The following is a 13,043-nucleotide window of genomic DNA, read 5'->3' on the forward strand; positions in this document are numbered from 1 at the left end:
CTTCCAGTCCTCAAAAGGACTGACCCTCAGGCACCCCTGGTCTACCGACTGGTGGTTGATCTTCGAGAACTGAACAAATGTGTGATCCCACAATATCCAGTGGTCCCAGATATTTCCTCACTATTGACTGCCATAGACCCCGAAGCTGCATTTTTCACAGTCATCGACTTGAAGAATGCGTTTTTCAGCATTCCTATACATCCCGACAGTCAATATCTTTTCGGGTTCAGTTTAAAAGGACGGAGTTTCAGGTTCACTAGAGCTCCCCAAGGCTATACGGAAAGCCCAAGCATTTACAGCCAAGCACTGAAAAGACAACTTGACAGTATCAATATGCCTACCAACACAGCATTGATACAGTATGTGGATGACATTCTCATCACAGCAAGGACAGAACAAGACTGTGAAAAGGCATCTCTCACAGTTCTACATTTCCTGACAGACAAAGGTCACAAGGTGTCTCCCTCAAAATTGCAGTTCTGCGCACAGCAAGTGGCTTACTTAGGACATTTGCTGTCCAAGGAGGGTAGGCAACTGACACAAGAACGAATCCGATTGATTTCAACAATTTCACAACCAAAGTCACAAAAAGAAGTGCGTGCATTCATTGGTCTCACCTCATATTGCAGACAATGGAGCCCTCAGTATGCCCACATAGTTAAGCCACTCATACAGTTAACTACAGTGGAAGCAGCCACTCATACAACTCTCCCTTGGACATCAGAACACTCCCAAGCATTTGAAGCTCTAAAACTAGCTCTGTGTCAAGCACCAGTTTTGGCCACCCCAAATTACAGCAAGCATTTTACCCTGTTCGTGACAGAACGTGACGGAACAGCACTATCCGTCCTCACACAAGACCAAGCAGGAAGAAACAGACCCTGTGCTTCTTTTTCTAGCACATTGGACCCCGTAGCACAAGCTTTGCCTGCATTCCTGAAATCCGTTGCGGCTACAGCCCTGGCCATAAGACAAAGTGATTCAATAGTGCTAGGACATCCCCTGATAGTACAAGTGCCACATGCCGTGGAAGTCCTTCTAAACAGAACACAGACACAACACCTGACTGTAGCAAGACTGACAGGATACGAACTAACGCTATTCCAGCCACACATAGAGATAAGGCGATGCAACATACTGAATCCCGCTACCCTTCTGCCCTCAAGCTCAGATGACACGACACAACATGACTGTGTGGAGATGATCGATGTAGTGACAAAACCAAGACAAGACCTAACAGATGTTGCACTCCCAGATCCTGATGTAACGCTTTATGTGGATGGATCGTGCATGAGAACAAGCGCTGGAGAGTTAGTGGCAGCCTATGCAGTAACCACGGACTGTGAGATTATAGAGACACAAAGAATAGACATCCTGTCCGCCCAAGCAGCAGAGCTCATCGCTCTGACACAGGCCTGCATATGGGCAAAACAATTGAAAGTTAACATCTACACCGATTCCCAATACGCATTCGTGTAGTTCACAATTTTGGAGTGCTATGGCGAGAAAGAGGTTTCCTTACCTCACATGGGGCCAGAATACAACATGGCCCCCTGATTCAAGCCCTACTAGATGCCATACACCTACCTACAGCCATAGCTATTCTGAAGTGCAAAGCACATACCAAAGCTACAGACACCATATCTAAAGGAAATGACTTAGCGGACCGGACTCCTAAACAGACAGCCCAGAGTCCAGTGAATACATCAGACTCTCAGGTACCAACACAGACAGTCACGATGATAGTAAGGGACCCCTTGAAAGATGTGCAAGACATACAGACACATGCCACCGCAGATGAAATAAAGAAATGGATTGAACAAGGAGGGGTCCAGACTGATCAGGGTTGGATGACTAAAGACCGAACAGTGTGGTTTCTCCCTGACTCCCTGGTACAAGTCATAATTGACACGGTCCATAGCCTCTCTCACCTAGGCGAGAAAGGTATGCTAGACAGTTTACGGAACATCTGGTTTAACAAACATCTGAGAGCTGCAGCCAAGCAAAAAGTGAAAACTAGCATGATATGTTGCCAATTTAATCCTAGTAAAGGAGTACCAGTAGAACAGGGTGGATTCCAGCCTCCTGATCATCCTTTCGAAGTCCTCCAAATGGATTATATCCAAATGGACAGATGTAGAGGATACAAATATGTACTAGTGGTAGTGTGTACACTGACACGATGGACTGAAGCATACCCCGTCCCAGACTATGGTGCCCAGACAACCGCTAAGCAATTAGTGAGAATTTTTCCCCAGGTATGGGTTGCCAAGGGTCATCTACTCAGACAATGGACAGCCTTTCTCTTCCAAACTAATGGAGGCTGTTTCGCTTCTAGTGGGATATTCCTGGAGATTTCATTGTGTCCGACACCCTCAAGCAGCTGGCCTGGTAGAAAGGCACAACCAAACCTTGAAAACGAACCTAGCCAAAGTATGTGCAGAAAAAGGGATAGACTGGGTCACTGCCCTCCCGGTCGCTCTCTTTTACATGCGGATGGTGGCACATTCCCGGACGGGACTGTCCCCTTTCGAAATAACGTTCGGAAGACCTCCTAACATTTGGGGTGTCCCTTCTCCTAGGAAACTAACTGAAATTGACTCTAACATGTTGACAGATTACTTGGCTTCCTTAATGTCTGCACTCCACTCTTGTCGTTCACAGGTTGCAGCAGCTTTTCCAGATCACACCACACCTGAGGAACACACGGTCAAGCCTGGTGATTGGATACTTGTGCGGAACTTCGATCGTACCAGCCCCCTGGAGAAAAGGTGGACATCTCCCAAGTTGGTTCTCCTGACCACGAGGACGGCCGTCAAAGTGGAAGGAAGAAAAGGTTGGCTCCACGCCAGCCATTGCAAAAAAATGTTTGGACCAATACACACAGACAATGCACCCTGTTCAACGGCTATAAATGCCCCGTATGTAAATAACATTTCACCACTTCCAGAACTCACTCCTCAACAGGAATACAGATCGCGGCTGCGATCTCACCAAAAATAGACTAAAGACATTACACCTGATCATAACGAACCGGTGGCTAATTAACACCTTGGCTGCTAGAGATATTTTCCTCCGGTGCTGAATTGTTGTAGAGCCCATTGTTCATGACGAGCTCAGCTCGTCATCAGCACAGCTCCACTGTGCCTCATGACGAGCTCAGCTCGTCATGAGCATCGAAGGGGTTAAGCCCAGGAACAAGCTCTTGGTGAAGCGGCTGCTGGGAGGCGTTTTGATCTCATGTACAGATACATTTTGATATTAAATTAATAGACAATATGAGGAGAAATTACATGATGCGCAAATTGAAAAGGACTAATTATGTGAAATTATTGCATAGCAGATTCTCGATTTTTTTATTAATAATGTTACTTGTTTGCTGTTTAGCGGCCTGTCTGGGTTGGATCTTATATACAGTTTTCCCTCCACCCTCTTCCACGCTTGTAAAGAACACGACTATGCATTCCCATGTTGATCTTCCCCCACACCTCGAGGACAGAAGAAAGGAATTTATAAATAATGCATTCATTTCCACACTCCATAAACACCAACTCATAGTCAACAAGACAAACTGTTGGGTTTGTGGCTTGATGCCACATTCTGTACATAAGGAAATGCCCTTTTTCTCCCTCCCGTTCGGTTATTCAGGGTCCGCCTATGCATTAGCCATGATATTTTCTGCCTCAGTCAGAAACATTCCCCCGACAAAATTGAAAAACGAGAGTAATTGGAATGAAGTAAAGACAAAAATAGTAAAGGCTGTTTCTAAAATGGTGGATCTTACTGTGACCTGGGGGAGGGCCGAAGATCACGAAAATATCAGTTACTCTCAGTTCCATGGAATTGAACCCTGGTCCTGGGCCAGACCTCTGCATCAGGGTCTGCCGCTCTAACCATTGAGCCACATTTCTCCACTGGCGCCTTAAATAACATCACAGCTGAAGAAGCTGCAGATAGACTCATGACACTGCAGCACCGTATAGTTTTAGATGTCCTGTTAGCCGACCGTGGTGGTGTGTGTAAGGTAATAGGGTCCAGTTGTTGTGTATTTATTCGAGACAATGCCCCATCAGTTTATTCTGCTTTATCCCGCCTCCATGTACTATCCGATAAATTGGATATGGACACTGGCACATGGTCCCTGACCGGCTGGTTGTGGGACCTCCTGTCCACCTGGGGGTGGAAGGCACTAACAGTCCTGGGCCTCGTTTTGGCCACTATTTTCACCTGTTGCCTCTGTGTCCAGTGTGGCCCCGCACTTTGTGGACTGTGTGCCACTACCTGTAATCCTCGTCCACGAAACAGAGGAAAGAAAAATGAAATGATCATGTTGCAAGAACAAGTGTACGACCTAATGAATATAGAAATTGATTAAGAATTTCTGTAATAGGGTTTCTATGGGACAAGGAGGGAATGTGGAAGTTGACTAAAAACTCCCTTTTTTTCCCGGGTGTCCCATCATGCACCCTATCCACCCTAACACCATCCAGGCAAGCCAAATTTTTTTTACTTTAAGCACGAATCCTGTTATACCCCCCTCTTGCCTGTTTTCCTTTTCGTTGTACTGGCACATGCAAAGAATGATGGCCAGCCATCATGTATCTTACGGGTTTTCCGTCCCGTTCGATATTTTCCCTTAGATCAGAACGGAGTCAGTTAGATGGTTGCCTCGCCAAAAACCCCCCCTCCCTAACTTTACCAAAGAACGAGCAGCTCTCGCTCATCAATGATCTCTCAGCTTGCGGGGACAGCCACGGGTTGGGTCAACAATCAAGGGAAATCCTAAACAAGCACACGAGACAGTCACGAAGAAGAATAGTTAACCACGGCCCATTCTCCTTCTTCCCAGCTGCACACACATACCATTGTGAAACATCACCGCCCTTGTGTGGAAGCAAGGAACGCACAATGCCTCGTCCTCTTTACCTTTCCGACAGAAATGACCCTGTAACAATGCCTCAATTCTCTGTCCTCAGACACTAGTAACTCTGTAACTTGTCACCGCAATCACCCTGATGCAATGTGTTTGTCTATGTCTAAATGTAATTCAAGTTATTCTTTAAACGAGAACAAGCATGCCATGTCTTCCGTATGATTACATCATGGATGATTAAATCAAAGTCCGGGGAACTCCTTCTTTTGATTGTACTCGTAAATGTATATAAGTGCTGTTATGTTCCAAGTAAATCAGACTACTCCTGAACCCGCTTGGTGAAGGAGCTCTCCCTTAACTCGAGTTCTGGAATAAAGCCCTTTTAAACTCGAAGAACACAGACTCTGCTCCTCATTTTATGTATTACCTTACTTGGGTAACTATAGAAATTCCGACAGCGTAAATAATACGTTTTTTATTTACCACACACCGCCAAGGAACTCCTGGAACTGGACTCCAGATGTCAAAACAGCTGTGTCTTTTCCTCCCCACGATCCCCCAAAAGGACCATTCACCTGCCGACACTGCCATTTCTCCTTTGAAACAACCTACAAGAAATCCTGCACCACTCTGGCCGACAAGACCAGCCCGCGACGCTCCACTGTATCCTGCTCAGCGCCCACTCACTCTGCATGCCACAGAAATCTGGGACACAATCTCCACCCTCTCCACGGACGTTGCCAAAAAATGCCTCAACTCCTGCTCGAACCCAGATGTCACAACTGCCACTCCTAAAGGCTACATGATGATACACAGTGACCGCACCAACAAACAAGGAGGAGGCATCACCATCATTTTTAAGGAAACCATCAGATGCACCTTCATCAATGACAAGCCCACACCTCTCATGTAACTCATCACCTTCCTACTACAAACTGATGCGAAGACCACGATAAGAGGCACTCTTGTCTACAGACCCTCGGGAGCCTGAGCAACATTCTGCGATGCCATCCCCAACCGCATCTCCCCCCTAGCAATTGACTCACACCACTACCTCCTATTCAGTGACCTTAACTTCCACAATGACGATCCCAACAACACCAACTCCTTCGCCCTCCTGGAGAACCTGAACAACATGGGCCTCACCCAGCTAGTCGCCAAACCCACACACAAAGCCGGACACATACTCGACCACCATCTTCACCTCCAGCGACAGAATCAAATTCAGCCACACTATAGAACTCACCTGGGCTGACTACACCATCATACACTTCATAATCGCCGATGCCCAGCATAGATTTACTGGGCAGCAGATCTCCTCCCACCGCAGCTGGAGCAAGGTCACCGAAAATCAGTTGTCACAGACCCTCACCACCTCCCAACCCTCAACAGACCTCAACCACGCCGTCCACAACTTCACCGCCTGATCACCAACTGCACCGACAGTTGCCCCATTAAAACCCATAAAAAACAACAAGAGACCCGAACATGCCAGCTGGTGCACTCCAGAACTCAGGACTATCAAGCGCAATTGCCACCAACTGGAGAAACGATGGAGCGCCACCAAGAGCCAGGCTGACAAGAGCCACTCACAAAACAGCCCTCAGCAACTATCACCGGCACATCAAAGACGCCAAGAAAGCAGCCATCACCACACTCATTGACTCTGCTGCCAACCACACAAAGGAACTCTTCAAAATAGTCAAACAACTCTCCAACCAGACAGCCATAGGGAACACCATCCACCTCTCCCAAGAACCCTGCGACACCTTCTCAGACTACAAATAAGTAAGAACAAGAAGAACCCTGCCAGTAATATTTAAATAAGGTCCTGCACAGGGATCCTAAGATGCAAACAGAACATCGGAGCTACCTATCAGAGTCGAGACATCAGGTCCAATCAAACATTGATATATTTTTTTTATATACATTTTATTTTTTCTCAAATTTCAAGGTTTCATAAATTGATATTACAAAAATAGGCATGAATTCATTATTAGAGAATAGGTTAAAACACACATATTAAATATAACATATAGAGTCCCACAGACACCGTTCAAATCTCACTCACATAACCACACACTTCAAAGATAACCACACAACCAGTCTTTCATACATACCACACAACCAGTCTTTCATACATACAAACACAAATATTCCCAATAGTACCTAAACGCCATAAAATGAATTGATAACAAGATGGACAACAATTCATTAAACAAAGGGGAGTTGGGCAGAAACAAAGGTGAGGATTGATGATGGAGTGAGCAATCCTGCTGCCAACAAAAACTTCTCAGACTACTTTCACAACAAGATCACCAACATCTACAACAATTTCACCATCCAACCCACCTCCATCAACCCAGACGAGCTCAACCACCCAGCAAACACCAGCCAAAGAATCACAACCTGGTGACCGCTCACCGCCCTGACCACCTCTGCCATCATCTACTTCGGGGCGCCCACCAACCCCTGCCCCCACCAACTCTACAATCTTGTAACAAACCCAATCAGCACGCAACTCATCCACATTCTTAACAATTCCATCTCCACTGCAACCTTAACAGGCAGATGGAAACATGCAGACATCAGACCCCTCATAAAGAAAGCTTCCTCTGGTCTAAAAAATTATCAACTGATCTCCCTGCTCATATTTAAACTTTACAGAGACACACAGTCACTGGATGTCGTCATCAGTGATATCACTGACCAGGTCATGAATGGTGTAATATGCGATGCCATCAGCAGTGCATTGCGGGGGCGCGAGTTATAGTTAGCTCAACTAACTATAATGGCTGAATCTCTCTGGTTTTGTACGAGTGAAATGTCCAACTAACTATAACGTTTCTGAAACCTGTTTTTTTTCAGTGAATATATATATATTTTCACATATGTGCACGACAGCCATGAAGAAGCCAAATTGCAAAACACATGTTGGCTATGTCTACTTATTTTGAAATCTGTTGGACATGATTAAAAGTTATTTCATCCTAAGGTAGACCTTTAAGATTTCATGGTACCTGAAGTCTTTAACTGATTTGAAGAATTAAAGAAATCGTATATTTTTCAACTGGAATACTAAAATTATGTGGACTTGTTATTATATCTTGTCTTCTCAGAACTTTATGAATGTTTTCAAAAATACCAAGTGTGTGTATGTGTGTGTGTTTACGTACACTGAATCATTTACATAGCACATAAACTGAATTTGTCACTCCATTGTTTATTACTGTTCATAAGGACCCATTTCATCAACTGTAAAATAACTAAAAATTTATTTAAATCCTGCAAGGTCTCAAGTTAAGACTTGCGGGTTAAACAGAGCTTTTGACGCAGGCGCATAAATAATTTTGCAACTTTACAGGTAACACAAAGTCTCTGCAGCAAAGCATTAACCCATTAAGCCACCTTGCATGTAATGCATATCTGTGTCTTACACTCATCTATAGCAGACACACTAAAGCTGAGACATTTTATGAATATTCAACTATGTAGACAGAGAACACTCACTAATCTCTTCCACTAACGCATTAACCACCACAGGTATCCTACCAGTTCAACACCCTGACACCTACTGAATATAGGTGAATCTTAACCCGTTACGTGAGCTTGAAGTGCAGTCTAAGGTCAAAAGCAAGACCATATTTACAATCATTTTAACTTGTTTCTTGGGGCGCAAAGTTAAAACAAGCATTTGCAATGCAATAGGTCTCGCATTAGGAAAGTTTGAGCAATTTGTCTTGTAAATGACATTTTTTATTAATGTGTTGGTTTTGAAAAAAGCAAAATTAATAGCTTTGTCATTTACAATGCCAATACTTTTAACTTTCGCAAATGTGACACCTATAGCATTTGTAATGCAACATGTTTTGTATTTACGTGACTTAGATGTATTGATATTACAAATGACAATGGCTTTACATTTTTTTTAAATAATTAATACTTGAATAAAAGTTATTGTAATTTATAATGGCAATAGCTTGAACGTTTGTAAATAACTTTTGTGAAGATTATATTCAGTGTATTTTATTGTGATGAAAATCCAAGAAAAGGAGTGAAATATTAACATATTTTGTGACATTTGTAATAAAGCTTTAAACATTGAGAGAACATATTTGAACCAGTGATGGAGGGTGGAGTTGAAGGGTGGAGTTGGAGGATGGAGGGTGGAGTTGGAGGTACTAACTTTTAAATTGATGAAAAGGTTTATGAGAGGCTGCACGAGCGCAGAGGTGACGCATGTAATTGTAGTTTAATGGAAGGCATGGCAAATGTAGACTACAGGGGCACAGATTTTGCACCTAAAAAAAAAAACCACTGCAAACTGAATGTAATAGGTAAACATATACAGCAAATACGTAAATAATATGCTGGAGTACTGAATTTTGACGACAGAATTAAGAGAAGTTTAGCAAAGAAGCACATGTTGCACTATGACAGAAGCAGTCGAAAAGTTAAGTGCACGGACATAATATATGTGTTTTCCTGTAAAGCAATATAATACTATTGAAAAGTACACAACAAACTATGCTTACTATTTAAATGAGCACACAAATATGCAAATAAAAAGCATACATAACAAGCATTGGCAAATGATGAGGGAGGTGTGCCTAGATTGAGTGACTACATAAGGAGGAGGAAAGAGGGAGGAACAGGAGAGGAGGGAGCTGCGACCAGATGTGGCATAACAGCCAAAGCGTCCGACCTTGAAGCTGGGGAACCAGGTTCGAATCTGGCTTTGGCTCAAGCATCCTGTGATTGTGTGCAAATCATGGGTGTGTTCCATTACTGGCGCTCTTTGACGTTTGGAGCTGCTCATTGTATTGTGTTCACTCACGATGCCAAGGGATTATTTCCCCAGAAGTAAAAGGATGATGGTCAATGTTATTGAGGGGAGCAGACCGTTCTACAGACACAAGTATTGAAAAGAGACTGTTGTGGTGAGAAGTAAAGATTACATTTTTGGTGTAATGTAGGGTTTAAATATCCTTATTGTATGGCGGCGAGCTTTGCTGAAGGATAAGCATGGACCACACAATACAGAAACGAAAGCGTAGCATTCATAGTGCATCAAAACATAACATGTTAATTGACGCAGCTATGCGTCAAATTAATCCCGAACACCAGTTTTATTTTAAATGTGCCCTTCAATCAAGAGAGACCTGCGGAAAATCACCTGCGGTTGAGGAACAGCAGAGACACACACTACGACTCTTCGGCTGCGCTTGTCAAGAGCGACAACATCTCCCTGGGGCGAGGTTTGTCTGTTCGAGCTGGTTTTGCATTTTTTTGTGCAGTAGAACCCCTATACTTACCTATGCCCTTTACTTCATAAATAAATACGAAATACCATGACAAAGGGGTGGGGGCGCAGACAAAGAATGGAAAGCGAGAAAGGAAAATGATGAACAAACAGGAGAACACAGAGTGAAAGAGAACAAGCCTCGCGGGGCAGCAGGGGTACGATGTAGGGCACCAGTTAAAGCCTGAGCAGAAGAAAGGCAGCGCTGGGAGGGGGGCTGGGCACGAGCAGATGGTCCAGTTTATGACCTGCAGAGCACGTAAAGTGGATTCTGGCAAATGGCTTTGATGTTTATGAATGAATGTGAGACTGAATGAGGGCTGTCGGGTGGGGTGGGAGGTTGCTTAGTGGCAGTTCACTTTCCTCTGTTTTGGTACGAGTGAAGGAGTCTGCTTAATTTAACGATGCAAGCGCACACAAAAAAAAGTATTTCATAGGAGCAAATAGGTCGCCGTGCTGAAATATGTTTGGTCCGAGTGAAGGAGTCTGGTTAATTTAAAGATGCAAGCGCACAAAAAAAACAAGTATTTAATAGGAGCAAATAGGTCGCCGTGCTGAAATATGTTTGGTCCGAGTGAAGGAGTCTGGTTAATTTAAAGATGCAAGCGCACAAAAAAAACAAGTATTTAATAGGAGCAAATAGGTCGCCGTGCTGAAATATGTTTGGTCCGAGTGAAGGAGTCTGGTTAATTTAACGATGCAACCACACACAAAAAACAAGTATTTAATAGGAGCAAATAGGTCGCCGTGCTGAAATATGTTTGGTCCGAGTGAAGGAGTCTGGTTAATTTAAAGATGCAAGCGCACAGAAAAAAACAAGTTTTTAATAGGAGCAAATAGGTCACTGTGCTGAAATATGTTCGGTCCGAGTGCGGCGGGCGGGGGAGCGGCAGCCTTTCTTTGAAGTCTGATGCGGCAGGCACGCGATAGGCTGGCAGCACTGTAAACAAGTCTTAGGAGGAGGGCTGATTCTAAAGACCGGGTGAAGTGGCAAGCTCTGGCATTGCGCAGAGGGGGGCGGGGGAGAGCATTCCTTTGAAATCTGAAGCTCTCGGCATTGCTGTGGCGGGTCTCCCGAGGCGCGGGGAGCAGATGGCTAGCGCGTGCACGGAGCACATGCACTGTGCGTAATCCGCCTGCCAAAGCCTTCTTGGTAAGCTTTCCTGATGCACCTCTATATGTCTCGAGCTGCAATGCGCAAGCGCATTGGTAGGTCGAGACCTAAAAAAGCATTAAGTGAGAGTCATTCATTCTGCTCCTCCTGGTGCTGCCACTGACGACTGCCACCAGGGCTCAACAAGGGCAGGGTCTCCCCGGGTCTGAGACATGGGAGTGATTAAAAAGACATTGAAACTGGTCCCTACTGGGCTCTTTATTCATGTCCTTTCCTTTTTTTGCTGGCAAAAACACTGATAACAAATGAATATATAACTTTAAGGTAATTCACAACATCGACTTAGTTCCCGTTTATATTTTACTTCTTGTTTTATTCCCTAAGAGTGTTAACCATTTCCATGAAATTGGGTTTCTCCATTGTTGTTTTTGCAGCATACTATGCTTGGATGGAACATACTTCAAACCGAGTTGTCTCTAAGAATTACAGTGTTTCAAAAAGTGTTCAGAAGTTGGACATATGGTCATGCAATCTTTCGCCTTTCTGCAGAGCATACAGGACAATTGCCTCTTTATTCCGGTTGCAATAGCTATTCCGTGCAAATGTGTTTGAAGGAGATACACAGTTGCCAAGATATTGACAAAAGTAAAAGAAAATACGGTGCTTTCAAACGTGAGCCACGCCCATTATTGGACTGACCACGCCCCTTTTGGAGAAGACCGCGCCCTTTTCATCCCCCGTAAAGTCCTGACTGCCAGCGGAGGTGGTGTGGGCACCATGAGTACAGAGCTCCTACGTTACTGAACTCGCTTACATACGACAATTGGGCTGGTTAAATGTCACCAGCGCCCTAAGCGTGATTTGTGAGATGACTGTGTTACTGACCGGCTGTGCAGGGGTTAGCTCTTCCGGTTCCCTCGGAGAAAGTTCGAGCAGCACCTGCCGGTTCCCTTCGTTCGGCTCTCGTAAGGCTCTGTGCCCAGCTGTTCGCGCTTTTCCGTCAGCAATACAGCTCTTTTCCCTCTAATAAGTCACATGACAAGCCCAGTAGAAGGTTCACGCGGGACACAGAAGCCTGCGAACTTCCGCCACATGAGCCAGAAGGCGGCAGAGAGTGACGAAGAGTCACGCCCAGGGGCGGAGAAGTACATACAGTCGCTAAATCGGACTACGACCGTCAGGGCAGGTTGTTGGAATAAGGGCGTTTCTTGTGTTAAATCTGCTAGAGTTCTGGATGTTTCAAAGGACCGTACTTAATCGACGGGACGCTCCGCTGTTATATATATTTTTTTAACCGAGGGACTTTGTTTATATGAATTATGGCAAAGGCAAGTTCATGCGGGAAGCGACTAAAATTATTCAATTTTGGCTCATAAAAGCGGGCGCCTTCGGTCTTATCGGTCCTGTTGGATTGTATGACGTATTGGGACAACTATTACTAGAAACTCATCGTGGCCCAATGAAAACTGATTGAAATTACACTGAACTAAGGCGCAGGCATGCAGAACCCGTGCTTATAATTCCCTTTTTGGTTTAAGAACTCGCAGGGAATGCGATTCTCGCATGTCAACATCTGGGATGACTCGTTGCAGTGTTTGTCAGAAAAAAATGACTCTTGGAGCAGTATATTTGTGGGCTGGATTGGTGTCATTCCGCCTGTGATATGACATTTCAGAATTATTTATACAAAATGGGAGTTACTTTCATGCAATGCGACTCACGAGACACCTTGCTGCGCTGCGTGAAAAGGAGAG

At 44.5% G+C, this 13,043-nt stretch overlaps 1 protein-coding gene across 1 annotated transcript in view; it reads right to left on the reverse strand.

Annotated features, from left to right (window-relative positions):
* Nucleotides 1-12,408, reverse strand: part of VRK2 (VRK serine/threonine kinase 2) — a 545,093-nt gene extending 532,685 nt beyond the window's left edge. Inside the window, exon 1 of the mRNA XM_086927491.1 lies at nucleotides 12,175-12,408. The gene's annotated coding sequence lies outside the window, so the exon portion shown is untranslated. The remainder of the gene's footprint in view (nucleotides 1-12,174) is intronic.
* Nucleotides 12,409-13,043: the final 635 nt, after the last annotated feature.

The sequence above is a fragment of the Lissotriton vulgaris genome, chromosome 6 (assembly GCF_964263255.1).
Source record: "Lissotriton vulgaris chromosome 6, aLisVul1.2, whole genome shotgun sequence".
Taxonomy (NCBI): domain Eukaryota; kingdom Metazoa; phylum Chordata; class Amphibia; order Caudata; family Salamandridae; genus Lissotriton; species Lissotriton vulgaris.